At 36.2% G+C, this 16,798-nt stretch overlaps 2 non-coding genes across 2 annotated transcripts; one reads left to right on the plus strand and one right to left on the minus strand.

Moving 5' to 3' along the window:
* Nucleotides 1–292: 292 nt before the first annotated feature.
* On the minus strand, nucleotides 293–457 carry LOC141404406 (U1 spliceosomal RNA). The gene has a single exon (XR_012413005.1). It is a non-coding gene; the product is annotated as a U1 spliceosomal RNA (small nuclear RNA).
* A 691-nt stretch (nucleotides 458–1,148) lies between these two features.
* On the plus strand, nucleotides 1,149–1,313 carry LOC141404405 (U1 spliceosomal RNA). The gene has a single exon (XR_012413004.1). It is a non-coding gene; the product is annotated as a U1 spliceosomal RNA (small nuclear RNA).
* Nucleotides 1,314–16,798: the final 15,485 nt, after the last annotated feature.

Genomic DNA, 16,798 nt, shown 5'->3' on the forward strand with positions numbered 1-16,798 from the left:
CTGAGTAGGTATTTCAGTCATGTAAATCTTCTGTACATGTGGTGTCATTGACACGTATTTCGGCAAAGGAGATAAAAAGTAGGTCCTAGGAGGTGATGTAGGGTATAATAATTAAGTATTTTACTATATTTCAGTATACTTGCACCAAATAGAATTTGGCAATAAACTTTTATTTCTGGGGATTTTTGGTGGAAAAGTGCAGATTTGAGGGACAAGGCACAGAAAAACACTGTAGAGGTAGAATACCTTAGAGGTATACAAAATATTATCAACATCAAATGTATCAAAATAAATCGGGACGGCGCGTACGCCATTCCCGGCTAACAAAAATTACACGCACGAGTTATTCACATTAGGAATAATCGCAGAGGTCAACTCCATCGAAAGTGCAATGACAAAGTCTCACTCTGGGGGAACCGCCTTCATGATCACGGTAACCCCTATGCCAGGTAAGTATGCTTTTAGCAGCTCATATTGAACATCTTATGTGACAGAGTTTATAGACGAAATGAGAATTATGGTGAATGAGGATAACTGATAACATTTTACTTGTCATTGAAACTAAAATTGCAATGGAGAAACGTTGCTGGCGTTAAGAATTTTACCAGCAATAGAAATAAAAGGGGGTATGTGTTGATCTAAGTCAGGTAGGCAGAGTACATAGAACTTTAAATTTTAGGGTAGTTTAGTAGAACACTGCCAACTCTTTGTCTCAGTTTTGAGTGTGCGCACACTAACAAATACTAAACGCAATAATCACCATGTGGAAATTAATTTATTTTCACAAGCATCATAGTCAACGAAAAAGATTGTCGTGAAGAAAATGAGTTTATGCGAGAGAGCGGAGAGGAAAGAGTATGGAGTACCTCTTTCTTCTACACCCTTCCCAAAAACCAATTTTCTTTACGGGAAATTGTATACGTGTGATTGCTGGCATAACTACACACCAAACACAAATAAAAACTGTGGAAAATGTAGCAACCCATCAAGCCAAACTGGGGTGCAATATATATTACAAACAAAATCCTCACTGCACTTCATTGGTTTAGTGTTACCATTACTTTTGATATTGTATCTAAATTAAATATAATTCTCATTTACTTTGTGATATCATTTACTAAAGATGTTTACCTCGAACTGGCAAAAGCATACTTACCTGGCGTAGGGGTTACCGTGATCATGAAGGCGGTTCCCCCGGAGTGAGACTTGATCATTGCACTTTCGATTGAGTTGACCTTCGCGATTATTCCTAATGTGAATAACTCGTGCGTGTAATTTTTGTTAGCCGGGAATGGCGTACGCGCCGTCCCGATTTTATAAATAAATTTGAAAAGTTTTACTTAAGACGAAGTGGAGTTGTAAAACGCAAGTAAACGGTTAAGTACAGTATAATTTCAATAATCCGGACACCACATGTTTCGGTGTCCGAATTACAGCGTAGTAGCAAAAACATATAATTTTGTAAGTGCGACCATTTTAACACTGGGAGTCGCTTTGCTGGCTACCACATTTACTTCAGTTTCAAAGAATTCGACTTTTTTAATAATTTATTGAAATTCTATTCGTGGTCTCTACACGTTTCCACGTTTAGCCTTAAATCCCAATAAACTGAGATATTAATCCTAAAGCTTTAAATTTTTAAAAATATCTAGGTAAAGTATCTTGGAAAACATGATATGGCCTAGCCAACGCAATCGTTCCATCTCGATACGTTTATCCATACTGATGTCGTTGTTAGCAGATACAGCTCGTAATTCATACGACGTCAATATTCACCGTCAACGCAGATTGGTCCATAGATCTTTCGAAGAATTTTTCTCTCAAACACACCAAGCACTGCTTTGTCTGCATGCGCAAGTACCCAGGCTTCTAAACCATACATCAGCATGGATAGTATCAGAGTTTTGTTAAGCTTTGTTTTTGTTTGACGAGATGTGGCTTTATTCCTAAACTGCTTACTCCGCCCGAAGTAGCATCTGTTAGCCAACAATTTTCTTCTTCGTATTTCACAACTGATGTTGTTGGTTGTGTTTACGGCGGTACCGAGGTAGACAATGTCCTTTACTACCTCAAAATTATAGGAACCAATGTCAACAGTTGGCCCGATCTCTATGGACGCATTGCGCGACAACACTATTAACACACACTACTATTCCCTTTCGACTTTTTCGAAGGTATCAGTTATTTCCTTTACCGATCGACCTATGATGTCAATGTCATCGGCATAAGCAAGTAACATATGGCTGTTTGTATATATTGTGCCACTTCTTTTCACCTTCGCATCTCGTATAACCTTTTCCAGCACAATGTTGAAAAGATCACACGAGAGGCCTTGTCTGAAACCTCTTTTGGTACCAATCTCTTCGGAGAGGTTCTTTCCTATTTTAACTGACGATCGAGCATCAGTTAATGTCATTCTACAAAGCCGGATGAGCTTTGTGATGATACCAAATTCAGGCATGGCTTGGAATACCTTTGAACGCAGCGGGCTGTCGAAGGCTGCTTTGTAATCAACAAAAAGGTGGTAAGTGTCAATCTGCATCTCTTGGGTTTTCTCCAAGATTTGCCGCAGGGTAAATATTTGGTCAATGGTGGATTTGCCAGGTCTAAAGCCGCGTTGGTATGGCCCAATTATTTTATTGACCATAGGCTTTAGTCGTTCGCGCATTATCCCTGACACTATCTTGTAGGCGATAGGGACAAGACTTATTCCCCTATAGTTAGAGCATACATACAGGATGCTCAGGTTCAAATCGTTGGGTACTCGTTTTTCCTGTCAGATGGTACTAACTAACTGATGAATAGACCTTATCAGCGTGTCGCCTCCGGTTTTGAACAGCTCGGCTGGTAAGCCATCGGCTTCTGCTGCCTTATTATTCTTAGGCCGACTTATTGCTGTCTTTACCTCATCTTGGCTGGGCGGTATACATTCAATACCATCTTCTGGGATTGGATCTGTGGTATCTTCGTCGTCTTCGCTGCTATTGGATACCAACAGTTTGGAGAAATGCTCTTTCCATATCCTGAGCACACTATCTGTATCAGTTACCAAATAATCTTGCTGGTCTCTACAGGAGGATGTGCCTGTACCAAAGCCATCAGTTTGATATCTTACTCTTTGGTATAACTTTCGGACTTCATTCTGGTTCCTGTATATCACGGTTTTTTCACACTCCCGTCTTTCCATTTCTCTCCTTTTCCTGCGGAAAAGACGTTTCTCCTCCCTCCTTTTCTCCCAATATCTCTCACGTGCGCTACGCGTTGCTATATTACAATGCGTCACCTTTAAGTGTTGTTGTGACGCCTTTCCCATTCCATCGTATTTCCTGTACGGCAGTAATGTCGGCCTTGTAAACGTTTGCGGGATTCGTCAAATTTAGAAGGGTTTGTTTTTCTTTTCTTTCGTTTTTTCATAGTAGGCTGTTTTTTCTAGGGGAGAGTTACTAACCAAACGCCAAAACCCAAGTTTTTAACGTTCTTATGTGTGAACGCGCGGCACATGTTAGCTCACTACCTTTAACGGGTGTTAAATGCAGCTCCTCAGGTGACACCACGATAAATCCAAGATAAATCCTGGGCTTTGCCATGTTAAAGCCGGTCAGGACCGTTCCTTGGTATATTCCATCCCCTACGAGAGGAAAAGAACACTCAACATTAATTTTTCAAGGAACTAAGCTACCCGACACTAGTTTTTAAATACTGTTGCTTAAAGCATCAATGGTTGAACGGTAGACAAATCAGTCGACATATTCAGATTTTTAATTCTGTATTGACTGTGTAAATGAGTCAACAGTGGCTAGCTAAAAAGTTGAGATTTGGACCGAAAACTTTGAAAAACGTAATTTTTCTTATTTATATTCCAATTGTTATTGCTAAGATCGAAAACATTACTTAAATAAATAAGAATCTAATGCTCACAATAGAAAAAAATTGATGTCCGGATTATCGAGATAACAAAAATAAGTGGTGACCGGATTACAGAGGCTACAGTGTAAAAAATTCTAGTGTCCGGATTACAGAGACTATAGTGTATATCAAGTCCCAACAGCAATAAAATCCAAAAAAATTAATATTGGGTAAGCTTGACGCCTTTCTATGTATATTTGTATCAGAATTAAACGCTTTTTATCCATTACCACAGAATGAGGGTTAATGTAAAAAAATCGTGAATTTTGTCACCCCAAAAAAAAAAAGACAAGGAACAGAACAAAGGCGGCAAATTCTGAAAAAAAAACATCTATGCAAACAAAGTTAACACGAATCACGGATTTATTTTTTTGTTTCAATTCTTAAACAAATGTACAATTCTGTTCAGATTTAAGTTTTGGCTCTACTTTATGTCGACAATGTGTCATTTAACTCCTTTTTACTAAATGACCTGGCTGAGAGGCTGTCTTGGTTTTTCTACTTCGGACTCATGTTTTCATGGAGCACCATGGGTCGTTTTCCATATTCTGCATTGCAGGGAGACCACAAAAAGGGACACAAACCAGCACAGCTCCAAACACAGCATATACAACGTTTCTCTTTATTGTTGTCTTCTTCCCTCTCTTCCATGAATTATCCATTATGCAATTGTTTGTTGTTGTTACCCCTTATTGGTTAATGGGCATAGCTGGTGTTATTATTGTTGATGCTGTTGTTTTTGTAACAGAAAATGATTGGAAAATTATGTTTAGTTGTCATGGTTGTTGCTGTTGTTCAAGGGGATTTTTTTCTTTCACGTACATATTGTTATTTATTTGGGTTACAAATGGCTATGATGTCGATTTGTTGCATTTCGTTGTTGTTGTGTTTTCAATTATTTGGTGGTCTTTGCATGCTGGCCATGCAGAATGTGAAGGTGTCTTTAATGTTGGTATTAATTAAAGTCTTTATTAATGCGGCATGTTGTGATGATTAACTAAAAGAAGGAATAGTTTTTTTAAACAAAAGACTTAAGCCACAAACATGGAGTTAGGGGTCAAGGAAAACATTAAATATTTAAGTTGTAAGTAAACTATTTGATGTCAAGATTAGGTTCTGAATAGTTCGTTTAATTCTCCAAAGTTGTTCGAAAGTAGCAATGGAAGAAATATATATTCAGTATAATCGGTAGGTGTTCCAAATTGTTACTCCATTTCTTAAGGGGTTACCTCTACTTGTCACTTTAAAAAAATCGAAAAAATATTATTAGCTTATTTTGAAGTACAGGTAGTTTATAGTATGCCGCAAAAACTCGATCGGGGCAAAATTGCCTGAGATATGAGCATTGGAAGGGAACAAAGTTTAAACGATTGTTTCTCGAAATGGCATTTTTGAAGTCGGTGCCAACGATAGCTCGCAGATGAATTGGCTGATCTTCGTATGGTTTGGTGAGCTTATTAAATACATAAAAGCTTGTCTTTAAGCGAGACAGATTTTTTTTTAATTTTTAGTCCGATTTTTTTTTCGTTAAAATCAAAATTTCGAATTTGACAGCTCACAATTTTTTAAATCGATTTTTAAAATTCTGTTTCGCTTAAAGACAAGATTATAAGGTTCTTAAAACGCCCACAAAAATATATCAAGATAGGTCCATCCGTTTTCGAGCTATCGTTTGGCACCGAAAAGCGCTTTTATGAAAAAGGGTTTCGCAGGTAGCCATTTACCACAAGACTAAGCAATGTGTTTCAACAACAAAAATTCCAGAAGTAGTTCAAGACGTGCTCTTTCATGTACACAAAATATTTGCCTAAAAATATTGGTAGTTTCTTTGAAAAAATTCATGAAAAATGATTTTTTTGGCATGCACAACCCCTTAAAGAAATATGATAAGACCAACACTCAGGGACAGTGGTACAGGGTTAAGCATTATTATTAATATTGGAATGGTGTGTACTCCTTTCCCGGCTTACAAAAATAACACGCAAGAGTTATTCAGATTGGGAGTAATCACGGAGATCGATTCAATCGTAAGTGCAGTGATAAAACCTCACTCCGGAGTAACAGCTAACATGACTAACTCTTACGTCATATAAATATGCTTTTCATGCGTTAAACACAGCAGTTTTTGTGGCGTTATTTACAGATAAAATGAGGAATACTTTAGATGGTCAACTATAGGAACTCCCACTACACCTTACCTCTCTGTCTGCGTATATTGGCCATACATGTATGGGAAGATTTTTTCTTTAAAATACACCAAGGCGGGATAAATAGACTGTGATCAGAAGTCTACGATCGTTGCTCCGATTAATGAACTTCATTCGGCATCAACGTCTTTTGATTCAGGCCTAATGAACTTTAAGTCAGAGTCAATGATCTTTAATTCGGGATAAGATCTAAATTGGGTGTCAATGACCTATACTCCTATGTCAATGTCCTTTAAGACAACGTTTAGAGCGAGATCAATGATTTTTTAATTCAGGTAAAAGGATCTAAATCGGGTGTCAATGGCCTATGCTCCTCTGTCAATGACATATAATGGAGTGCTTATATTAAGTCGAGTGTCAATGTCCTATACTCCTACTTAATCCGGAGGCTGCAACCTTTAATTCGGGGTTAATAACCTTTTATGCATCGTCAATACCTTTAATCCGGTCCCAATGATCTTTAATCCGGTGTTAAAGACCTTTAATTCATGGGATTTTCGATATTTAATGCGATGCTTATGATGTTATCTCCGGAATCAATGACCTTTTATCCGGAGTCAATTAACTTTAATCCAGGGTCAATTATCTTTAATTCAGAATTAAGGACCTAAATCGGGTGTCAATGACCTTTGACCCAGGGTCAATGATTTTTATTTCAGAAACAAGGACCTAATTCGGGTGTAAATAACCTTTGACCCAGGGTTAATGATTTTTAATGTGTGTATGATTTTAAGACCGGAGTCAGTGACCTTTATCCGGAGTCAATGAACTTTAATCCAGAGTCAATGACATTTAATTCAGGGACAAGGACCTAAATCGGGTGTCAATGCTTTATACTCCTGTGTCAGTGACATTTCATTTTGAGCTTATCTTAAGTCCGGTGTCAATGTTCTATACTCCAGTGTCAATGACCTTTAAGACGACGTCAATGACACTTTAGCCCTTGAGCTTTTATGCAACGTCAATACCATTAATACAATCTCAATGAACTTTAATTCGGCGTTAAAGACATTTAATTAATGGGATTTTCTATATTTAATGCGAATCTTGTGATGTTAAGTCCGGAGTCAAAGACATTTAATCTGGAGTCTATGATCTTTCGTTATATTTGATGACCTTTATGACAGTATTATTGACCTTTAATCCAGTTTCTACGACCATTAATCTGTGGTCTATTACCTTTAAGTCAAGATCATGACCTTTAATGTGGCTTCAATGACCAAGATGGATGGATATACCAGATATGAAAATATATGAGTTGGGAAATAACTCGCGGAGAGCTTTCGAATTAGGTTAAGCTGGTCGAAGCTAATCTGTCCATGTAGAAGTAGGAGTAGAATACGTGATTCAGGACATATTATCCGTGATAACTGATCTTTATTCCGATTCCATTAACATTAATTCGAGATCAATTGCCTTACGGGTGATTAGTGGTACATATTCAACTCTATGGATTATAGGTGCTTTATCCGGGGATTAGTGGTAATGCTCTCGCTAAATATATGCATATTTGTTCTACTCGTCCATGTTTTCTGTAGAGCTTGTACAATACCGGGGTACTTTGCATTAATTATAGTTATTGCTGTTGCGTCGCGTTTTCCTTCCAGTTCACTTTTTGATTGTCTTCTTTATTTTACGTTTTAACATTGGTGACACGGGCGCCACTGTGGTGCAATGGTATGCACGCCACCTTGCATGCTGAAGGTCGTGGGTTCGATTCCCCGGCCAGGCAACATCAAACATTTTTCAGCGATGGCAAAATACCCCTCAGTAATGTTGGCGACATTTCCTGAGTATTTCAGCTATGTAAAACTTCTCTACAAATTGGTGTCTTAAGACACAAGAAAAAAAAAACTAGGTGATACCACGTTGAAGTAAGTGCCCATTTGAGATGAATGTGAAACCAAGATATATCCTGCTTTATCCTATGTATTCCACCGTGTTGCAATGAGAACCAAGCCCAGCTCTCAACCACAACAGTACATTTTTGGGTAATGGCAAATCTACTCAGCATTTGGGCTGCGACAACTTCCGTATTAGTGATGTCGCACTATATTGGAAATAAAGTCGACCAAAAAATTCCATAGTAGTTAACATTCACAATGTTACATAATGTTTTACTTGAATTACACAGACAATATAATTGCAATCCAATATTCAGTTTCTGCACTTGGGAAACATTTCTGAATATGGAATCAACACCTATAATGGATTTACTTAGGCATTAGTTTTAAATCACAACCACTGATATGAAATATATATTTATTATTCTTTTTATTGTATTTCCGGGCTTCTGGCCTAGATTAGTCCAATGCAATATTTTTATGTTGTCTGTGAGTATTCCTTTAATGGGGTTGTTGTTGTCCAGGGCCCACGTGCAAATGTTTGATTTGGTCGGTTCGTTAGCAATACCACAACCAGAGGCACCAGGTGCATAAATCATCGCATTGTCAATGAGTTTGAACAAATGTTGCAAGGTTCAATATGCCGCATAAAGAGGCAGACAGACATACTAACTACAACATCGCTACATAAATGAGAATACACAAAATTAGAAAAAATACAAATCAAAAGAATTCCAAATAATGAAAATCTAAAAGCTCATGTAGCAACCAACTGCGGTACTAAACCTTATTGACACAGAGACGCATAAATTCAAAAAAATACAAAAGCAAATATGCTTTGTGTTATATCCACGGATTTCCATTGACATCGTTGGGAAGAAAATGACTAAGTCCATAAGTAAAAATTATAAAAATCATAACTTTGGAGTTGAATTAAAACTATCAGACAATAATATTGCGTTGGTTGCTCTTTTCAAATTTATCTCATCTTAGTAGGTAAGAGTGACTTAATGATTTAATAAAGTGACTTAATCATAGCTTACATATACCGCCACATAATTGTCTTCTGTTTTTGTGAGATTCTGCATTGACTAATAACAATAAAAATTTATTCCACACAATTCATTGAATTGATTTTTATTGTTGGACTTATGACTTATTTGACTCTTTTGTCGAAGACTGAGCGGATTGAAGTGGTGGTGGTACGTTAATGTTCGTTCAATCATTTACCACTATTGGTCATTAAATTAAACCATAATTATCAAGTTAGCCATAGCTAAGTGGATACATTTTTAATTGTTGATCAAAAGTTTATGTTTTGAAATTGTACTCCTAACGGAAGAAAATGGCTGAAGGTTTAAGTGCGATTGTTAAAATTGTGTCAAATATTTATGATGTTGATAAAAATATTTCTTCTTAATGAATTGTTACTTTTATGTTATTTGATACAGGCAATACACAATGACTTGAATTAATGTCACTGGTCTATCGATTGACATTCCAAAATGTATTAATTCATGATATTAGAAAATTGATAAATATCTACGGTGATAATCTGGTAGGTTAAAGTTCATTTATTAATTAGGTAATTAGCTTTTGAGGAAAGATTATTGTTTTCGATTGTTCCAAAATTATTATTTTGCAATTATGAACTAAATATATTGTATCATCTTTTTTGTGGGACAATACTTAATAAACTCAGATAAAGTGCAACATTAACCCTAAAACGTGATTTTACTTTTGGCAGATTTCTGGCGTTTAAGTACGATTTAGAGTTTTGGTGTATTCGGGGACCTATAGTAAAATTTTATGGCAAATAATTTTGTGGAATATTTTGATCTGATACGATCACATTTTAAAGGAGTTTTTAAACGTTTTTCAAAAAAGGGACCAAAAAGACCCTTTTAGTGACTCGCATGAGGGTTAATAAAAGATACCCCGCATTGTTGTCAGTAATATTGTCAAAGACGCTTTATACCTAAAATACAAGGATCCCAAGGAATCTGATGTCCCGACGTAAACTTTCAAAAAGCCGATACACGTGTCTTCTTTTTTTTCGGTCCACTTTCATAATCTGTGCGGGGTTTCTTGTAATTTAAAAAAAGTTCAATTATGTTATACTGTGTAATTTATTGACATTTATGCTCACTTGCTCTCAGTAAGCGCTGGAGCAAATATTTGCCTATGTGAACTTACCTTAACTTATGTATCTCACCTTTGGTCTAAAAAATATTGATAATTCCTGTCCAAAAATGCAACACACTCATAGAATTTATTATTTTGATTTTAGACTCTACCACTCACATCCTTTAGCCCAATATATAAATATGTCACACAGATACCTAAGTGACATAAATTTCAATATTCAACCTATGACCATATCTTTTGATTTATGTTCTTCTAAAAAAAATTCCCATTATTTATTCACATGAACTCAATTAAAAAAGATCGCGCGGTATGTTTCGCCAATTTTATACTAAATCACATCTAAAATTTACTCTACAAAATGTTAATTTAGCATGCAACATATTTCATCATTTGTTGTTGATATGCGGCATGCAACATAAACTGTAACTGTAAAACAAACAGAAACAAAAAAATCTGAAAATATGTAACGAGGCAAAGACCAAACTAAAGACCAAAACAGAGAAACACGTCACAACGCCACAGTCGTCACATCATACCGTATGTGGCGAATATGCATTTCTAACGCCATTTGATATGACAAAATAGCACCGAGTATATCTTCTGGCTGGCTATACACGACAAACTATGCTCCGCAAATGCTCTTTCCATACCACAAATCTATAACTTTTTTTCTTGTGCAGACTAGACGGTTTCTTAAAGTGTTTGTTTTTCTATTAAACATATTTCGTAAGACCGAAAATACAAAAAAGAAAAAAAAAAATAATAACGGCACAGCAACAATAACAAGAAATAATTGAAATTGATATTTTAACGCCATAGTTTAGATTACAGATATTTGCGTATGAACATTCATGCCTACATAGATGCAGAAACATGAAACGTTTTAGCTAGGCATCAACGAGAAAAATTTACTAAAGAAAATTGCGCTCTGTGTCTGAGTCACAGACAGAAAGCTACAAAAACAAAAGAAGGTGGATACCGCATGAGAATCAAATTTTGTGGCGGCAACTGCTGTGATCTCTAATCAAATAAATCCAAATGTGATTTTTATGCAGATGTAATCACAGTCTGAAATGCATATTGTTTCACCTATTGAGTTTCGAAAAGAAAAACATTATTTAATAGCAATATGTAATTCTGATTGTAATAAAGAAATGAAGTTTTTCAAATACTTTTTATATAGGTACAATATATGTATGTCCATATACATATATGTATGTATAGGCAGTTTTTTGTGGAGAAGCTATTACACGTGTTTGTATGGTTTAGCCCAAGGAAAATTAAATTACATACATCAATATTCTAATGGGAATCAGTAGTGTTTGCTATTCCATTATAATATGTTGGCAATTATATCCAGCCTGATGAATTGAGAAACCTCAGAAGGTCTTCCAGACCTAGTTATCTCAACCCAGTTGTCTAGACCTTTCAATCTTCGATGTATTTGTGCAGGGTGTTGCGATTCACGTCTTTGGGAGTTCGTTACATGCTGCATGCTACGCTAGACATCTACTGTAAATGTACAGTCCTTTTCAGGAAACTTGGAGTCACTCCGTCGGTCACTCCGTCGGTCTGACTTTCTGCCTGGAGATCACGATAACTTTTGAAACTATCAACCGCTGTGATCCACAATATGTTCCTCGTAGTATTTTGTCCAGACTTAGATCGAATTTTTCAATAGCCCTATTATAACGGTACCAGTTTTTCGCGTGCAAGTCCATACTTCATAAGGTACTGTGCCAAACAATTATTCATATTACCATGTAAGCCCAGCTGATTCATAGTTTTATCTTTTTTTTGTTCATACCTCGCTGCAAAAACTTTTGACATTAAAAGAAGGCGGAGCCTGCTGTGGTAAGTTCTTTTGCTTTTGTGTTACCAAAGACATGGGATCCAAGTAAGAAATACTGTGGCCAGACGCCTAACGTAGCAAGTTCTTCTTTACATTAAACAAAAACTTTGATGTGACAGTGTTTGATTTTAGTGCAAAGAGCGTTGCTACGCTGTCGCCTACCCACACGGTGGGTAAATACCGGGTAAATACCCATTTGTGGGTATTTATTTGGGTATTTACTATATTGAATGGCAAATACAACATTTTACACCCTATTCCTCGGTTTAGGTTGTAAATTCGTTTCAAAATGGATAGTTTTACAATACTTTAAACTAGTGGGTAAATACTTGGGTAAATACCCGAGTATTTACCCAAGTGTTGGGTAAAAACTCATTAACTACCGAACCACTTGACGTAGGCTGACAAAATGTGGCTTACATCTTTCTTATGTCAACAGAACTTCTGGTACTGAACATGGGGTATCTGGGTCCATGTTTTGATATAGCCCCCATATAGCCGTACCTCCCGATTTAAGGTATTTTTCATCTATTAGCCACATTTTACATCCATATTGGCTGTAATTTGGCACAGTGAGTCCTCAAGGATTAGAAAATATCCTTGCAAAAATTTGTCAATATAGGTCCACGTTTTCTAATAGCCCACATATAAGGGTACCCCGATTTCGAGTATTTACCCAAATTTTGGGTAAAAACTCTTTAACTGCCGAACCACTTGACGTAGGCTGATAAAACTTGGCATAAATCTTTCTTATGTCAGAAGAATTTCTGGTACTGAACATGGGGTCTCTGGGTCCATGTTTTAATATAGCCCCCATATATCCGTACCTCCCGATTTAAGGTATTTTTTACCTATTAGCCTCATTGTACAATCATATTGGCTGAAATTTGGCATAGTGAGTTCTCAATATGTAGAAAATACACTTGCAAAACTTGTCATTATAGGTCCACGTTTTCTAATAGCCCGCATATAAGCGTACCCCGATTTCGAGTATTTACCCAAATTTTGGGTAAAAACTCTTTAACTGCCGAACCACTTGACGTAGGCTGACAAAACTTGGCATAAATCTTTCTTATGTCAAAAGAACTTCTGGTACTGAACATGGGGTCTCTGGGTCCATGCTTTGATATAGCCCCCATATATCCGTACCTCCCGATTTAAGGTATTTTTTACCTATTAGCCTCATTGTACAATCATATTGGCTGAAATTCGGCATAGTGAGTTCTCAACATGTAGAAAATACCCTTGCAAAACTTGTCAACATAGGTCCACGTTTTCTAATAGCCCCTATATAAGCGTACCCCGATTTCGAGTATTTACCAAATTTTGGGTAAAACCTCTTTAACTGCCGAACCACTTGACGTAGGCTGACAAAACTTGGCATTAATCTTTCTTATGTCAAAAGAACTTCTGGTACTGAACATGGGGTCTCTGGGTCCATGCTTTGATATAGCCCCCATATATCCGTACCTCCCGATTTAAGGTATTTTTAACTATTAGCCACATTTTACAATCATACTGACTGTAATTTGATACAGTGAGTTCCGAATATGTATAAAATATCCTTGCAAAAAATTGTCGACGTACATAGGTCCACGTTTTCTTGTAGCCCCAATATGGGTTTCTGAAATCGGGAGGCTATATCAAAAAGTGGACCCAAGGACTCCAAAGCGTGGACCTACGTTGACAAATATGTGCAAGGATATATTATACTCCTTGAGGACTCACTGTGCCAAATTACAGCCAAGTTGGTTGTAAAATTTGGCTAATATATGAAAAATACCTTAAATCGGGAGGTACGGCTATATGGGGGTTATACCAAAACATGGACCAAGGGACTCCATTTTCAATACGTTTAATACTATTGGTATAAGAAAGTTTTTAGCCAAATTTTGTCAGCCAGCGTCAAGTGGTTCGGCAGATAAGGAGTTTTTACCCAATATTTGGGTAAATACTCGAAATCGGGGTAGCCATATATGGGGGCTATAAGAAAGCGTGGACCTACGTTGACAAATGTTTGCAAGGATATTTTATACTCATTGAGGACTCACTGCGCCAAATTATAGCCAAATTGGTTGTAAAATGTGGCTAATAGGTGAAAAATACCTTAAATCGGGAGGTACGGCTATATGGGGGCTATATCAAAATATGGACCCAGAGACCCCATGTTCAGTACCAGAAGTTCTTTTGACAAAGGAAAGATTTATGCCAAGTTTTGTCAGCCTACGTCAAGTAGTTCGGCAGTTAAAGAGTTTTTACCCAAAATTTGGGTAAATACTCGAAATCGGGGTACCCTTATATGGGGGCTATTAGAAAACGTGGACCTATGTTGACAAGTTTTTGCAAGGGTATTTTCTACATATTGAGAACTCACTATGCCAAATTTCAGCCAATATGATTGTACAATGAGGCTAATAGGTAAAAAATACCTTAAATCGGGAGGTACGGATATATGGGGGCTATATCAAAACATGGACCCAGAGACCCCATGTTCAGTACCAAAAATTCTTTTGACATACGTAAGATTTATGCCAAGTTTTGTCAGCCTACGTCAAGTGGTTCGGCAGTTAAAGAGTTTTTACCCAACATTTGGGTAAATACTCGAAATCGGGGTACCCTTATATGGGGGCTATTAGAAAACGTGGACCTATGTTGACAAATTTTTGCAAGGATATTTTCTTCATATTGAGAACTTATTGTGCCAATTTTCAGCCACTATGATTGTACAATGAGGCAAATAGACAAAAAATACCTTAAATCGGGAGGTACGGTTATATGGGGGCTATATCAAAACATGGACCCAGAGACCCCATTTTCAATGCTAGATATTCTCTTGACATAAGTAAGATTTGAGCCAAATTTTGTCAGCCTACGTCAAGTGGTTCGGCAGTTAATGAGTTTTTACCCAATACCCGAGTATTTACCCAAGTATTTACCCACTTGTTTAAAGTATTGTAAAACACCGACGTAGCCAGGGGGGGGGCCCGGGGGGCCCGGGCCCCCCCCGAAATGTTTGGGTTCCCATAGGATATTAGCGTATGTTACACATTTTTAAATTTTTTAGTAAAATTTTAAACTGTTTTAAATTGTTCAAGAAATATGTAAAGTAGTTGAAAGTATTACACATAAATATTTAACTACATTGGTATACATATTATCCAACATATTTGAAAATATAAAAATAATGAACAAGTGAGGCTTTTTGATCAATTTTATGCATAGTTCTTGTTAAGTTTTAAGGTGTGTTTAAGCGTTTAATCGGAATTTTAGGCTGACTGTAAGTGTTACTGAGTTCAGAACAAAACGTATATTTGTATTTATTGAACGTTTGTAACATATTTCGTCCAAAACTTTGGCTTATAAACAACATCGACAAAAAACATTTTTGCAATATTTTGTTTTTGACATTTTTTATAAGAGTAATTCAACAGTGTTTGTATATTTTCTCTAACACGTTTTTATAATGAACTATTTTGAAATTCATAACAATTACAAATTCTTTATTATGTTTGAAATTTGCAATAGAAAAACTATATCAACCATTTTTTATGATATAATTTCTGTTCCACCGCAGTGTCGTAAATGTCTATTGGACAAAAAGATTTTTCTGTCGAATTTTGTTTTGTTCGACCTTTGGAATGTTAACAAAATCAAAATTATTGAGCTTGAGGCCAATGTTTATATTTTACTAGCTGAACCCGGTGCGCTTCGCTACCCCGAATAAGGTAAAATATATTTTGACAAATTTATTTGTAGGCCAATTTTCGTCACTCATTCCAACTTTCATTAAAATCGGGTATATAAAGCGTGTTTGGTGCATCAAATACATGAAATCGAACGAAAATATATATGGGCGCTATATCCAAATCTGAACCGATTTCAATATAATTTGGCAAATTGATTTCTAGACCAAATTCCTGCACAGATCCAAAATTTGGAGACATTATCTGTTACCATTCTATAGATATTTGCATAAAAAATCTAAATTTTTGGAGGTACCTCCGATTCTGATGCTATTTTTCCGGATCAACGCGGAATTTCAGACAATTTTATAGCCTATGTTACTTTCAGACCATGTAGTGATATACTCTGAAAATTTCAGGAAAATCAGTTCAGCGGTTTTTGAGTCCATAAACTTCAAACAAACAAAAAAACGTACATTTGCAAAAACACATTTGCATTTGAAAAACGATAAGTTCTAGGACAGAGAAGCCATTACATAGTCGATACGTCCGAAGATTTGCTTTACCACCAATGAAACCAGGTAACGTAATTTGGTGACTATGTGGGTTCGAGTCCTTGGCTTTCCTTTTTCACTAGCAAATAATTTCCGATCATCAAGCTTAACTCTAAACGAGAAAATTAATAAAAATCATTAAAAATGATATTCGCCCTTACAGGCAAAATTTCAAAAAACAAACGTACAAACATTTTTCTACTTTATATATATTGATGATTTATTACATATTATTTCCAATATTTCAAAATTACAATGAATTTCATCTTCAATGATTTTTCTGTCGATTACTCTTTGAATAAAACCAGAAGAAAACGTCATATAAACCCACAGCAATTGTATTTTGGGTAGTACCTTCAACTTTGCGGACAGGAATATACCATGAGCCTGTGTGAATTGAAACTTTCATCTATAGAAAGATCGAATAGCATCTACACAGCCAAAATACTTAAATCAAAAAACTATGTATTAGGAGATTTTCAGAAATTTGTAGCCATTTTGGACGTATGAACTTGCAAACAAAATATGCGGAGGAGGTATGGAGAAATGAACTGGACCGACATAGTTCATTTTGGGAGTAGATCTTATTTTGGGAGTCATTCAT

This window comes from Musca autumnalis, unplaced genomic scaffold (assembly GCF_047663935.1).
Source record: "Musca autumnalis isolate F117 unplaced genomic scaffold, ASM4766393v1 scaffold_4, whole genome shotgun sequence".
NCBI lineage: Eukaryota > Metazoa > Arthropoda > Insecta > Diptera > Muscidae > Musca > Musca autumnalis.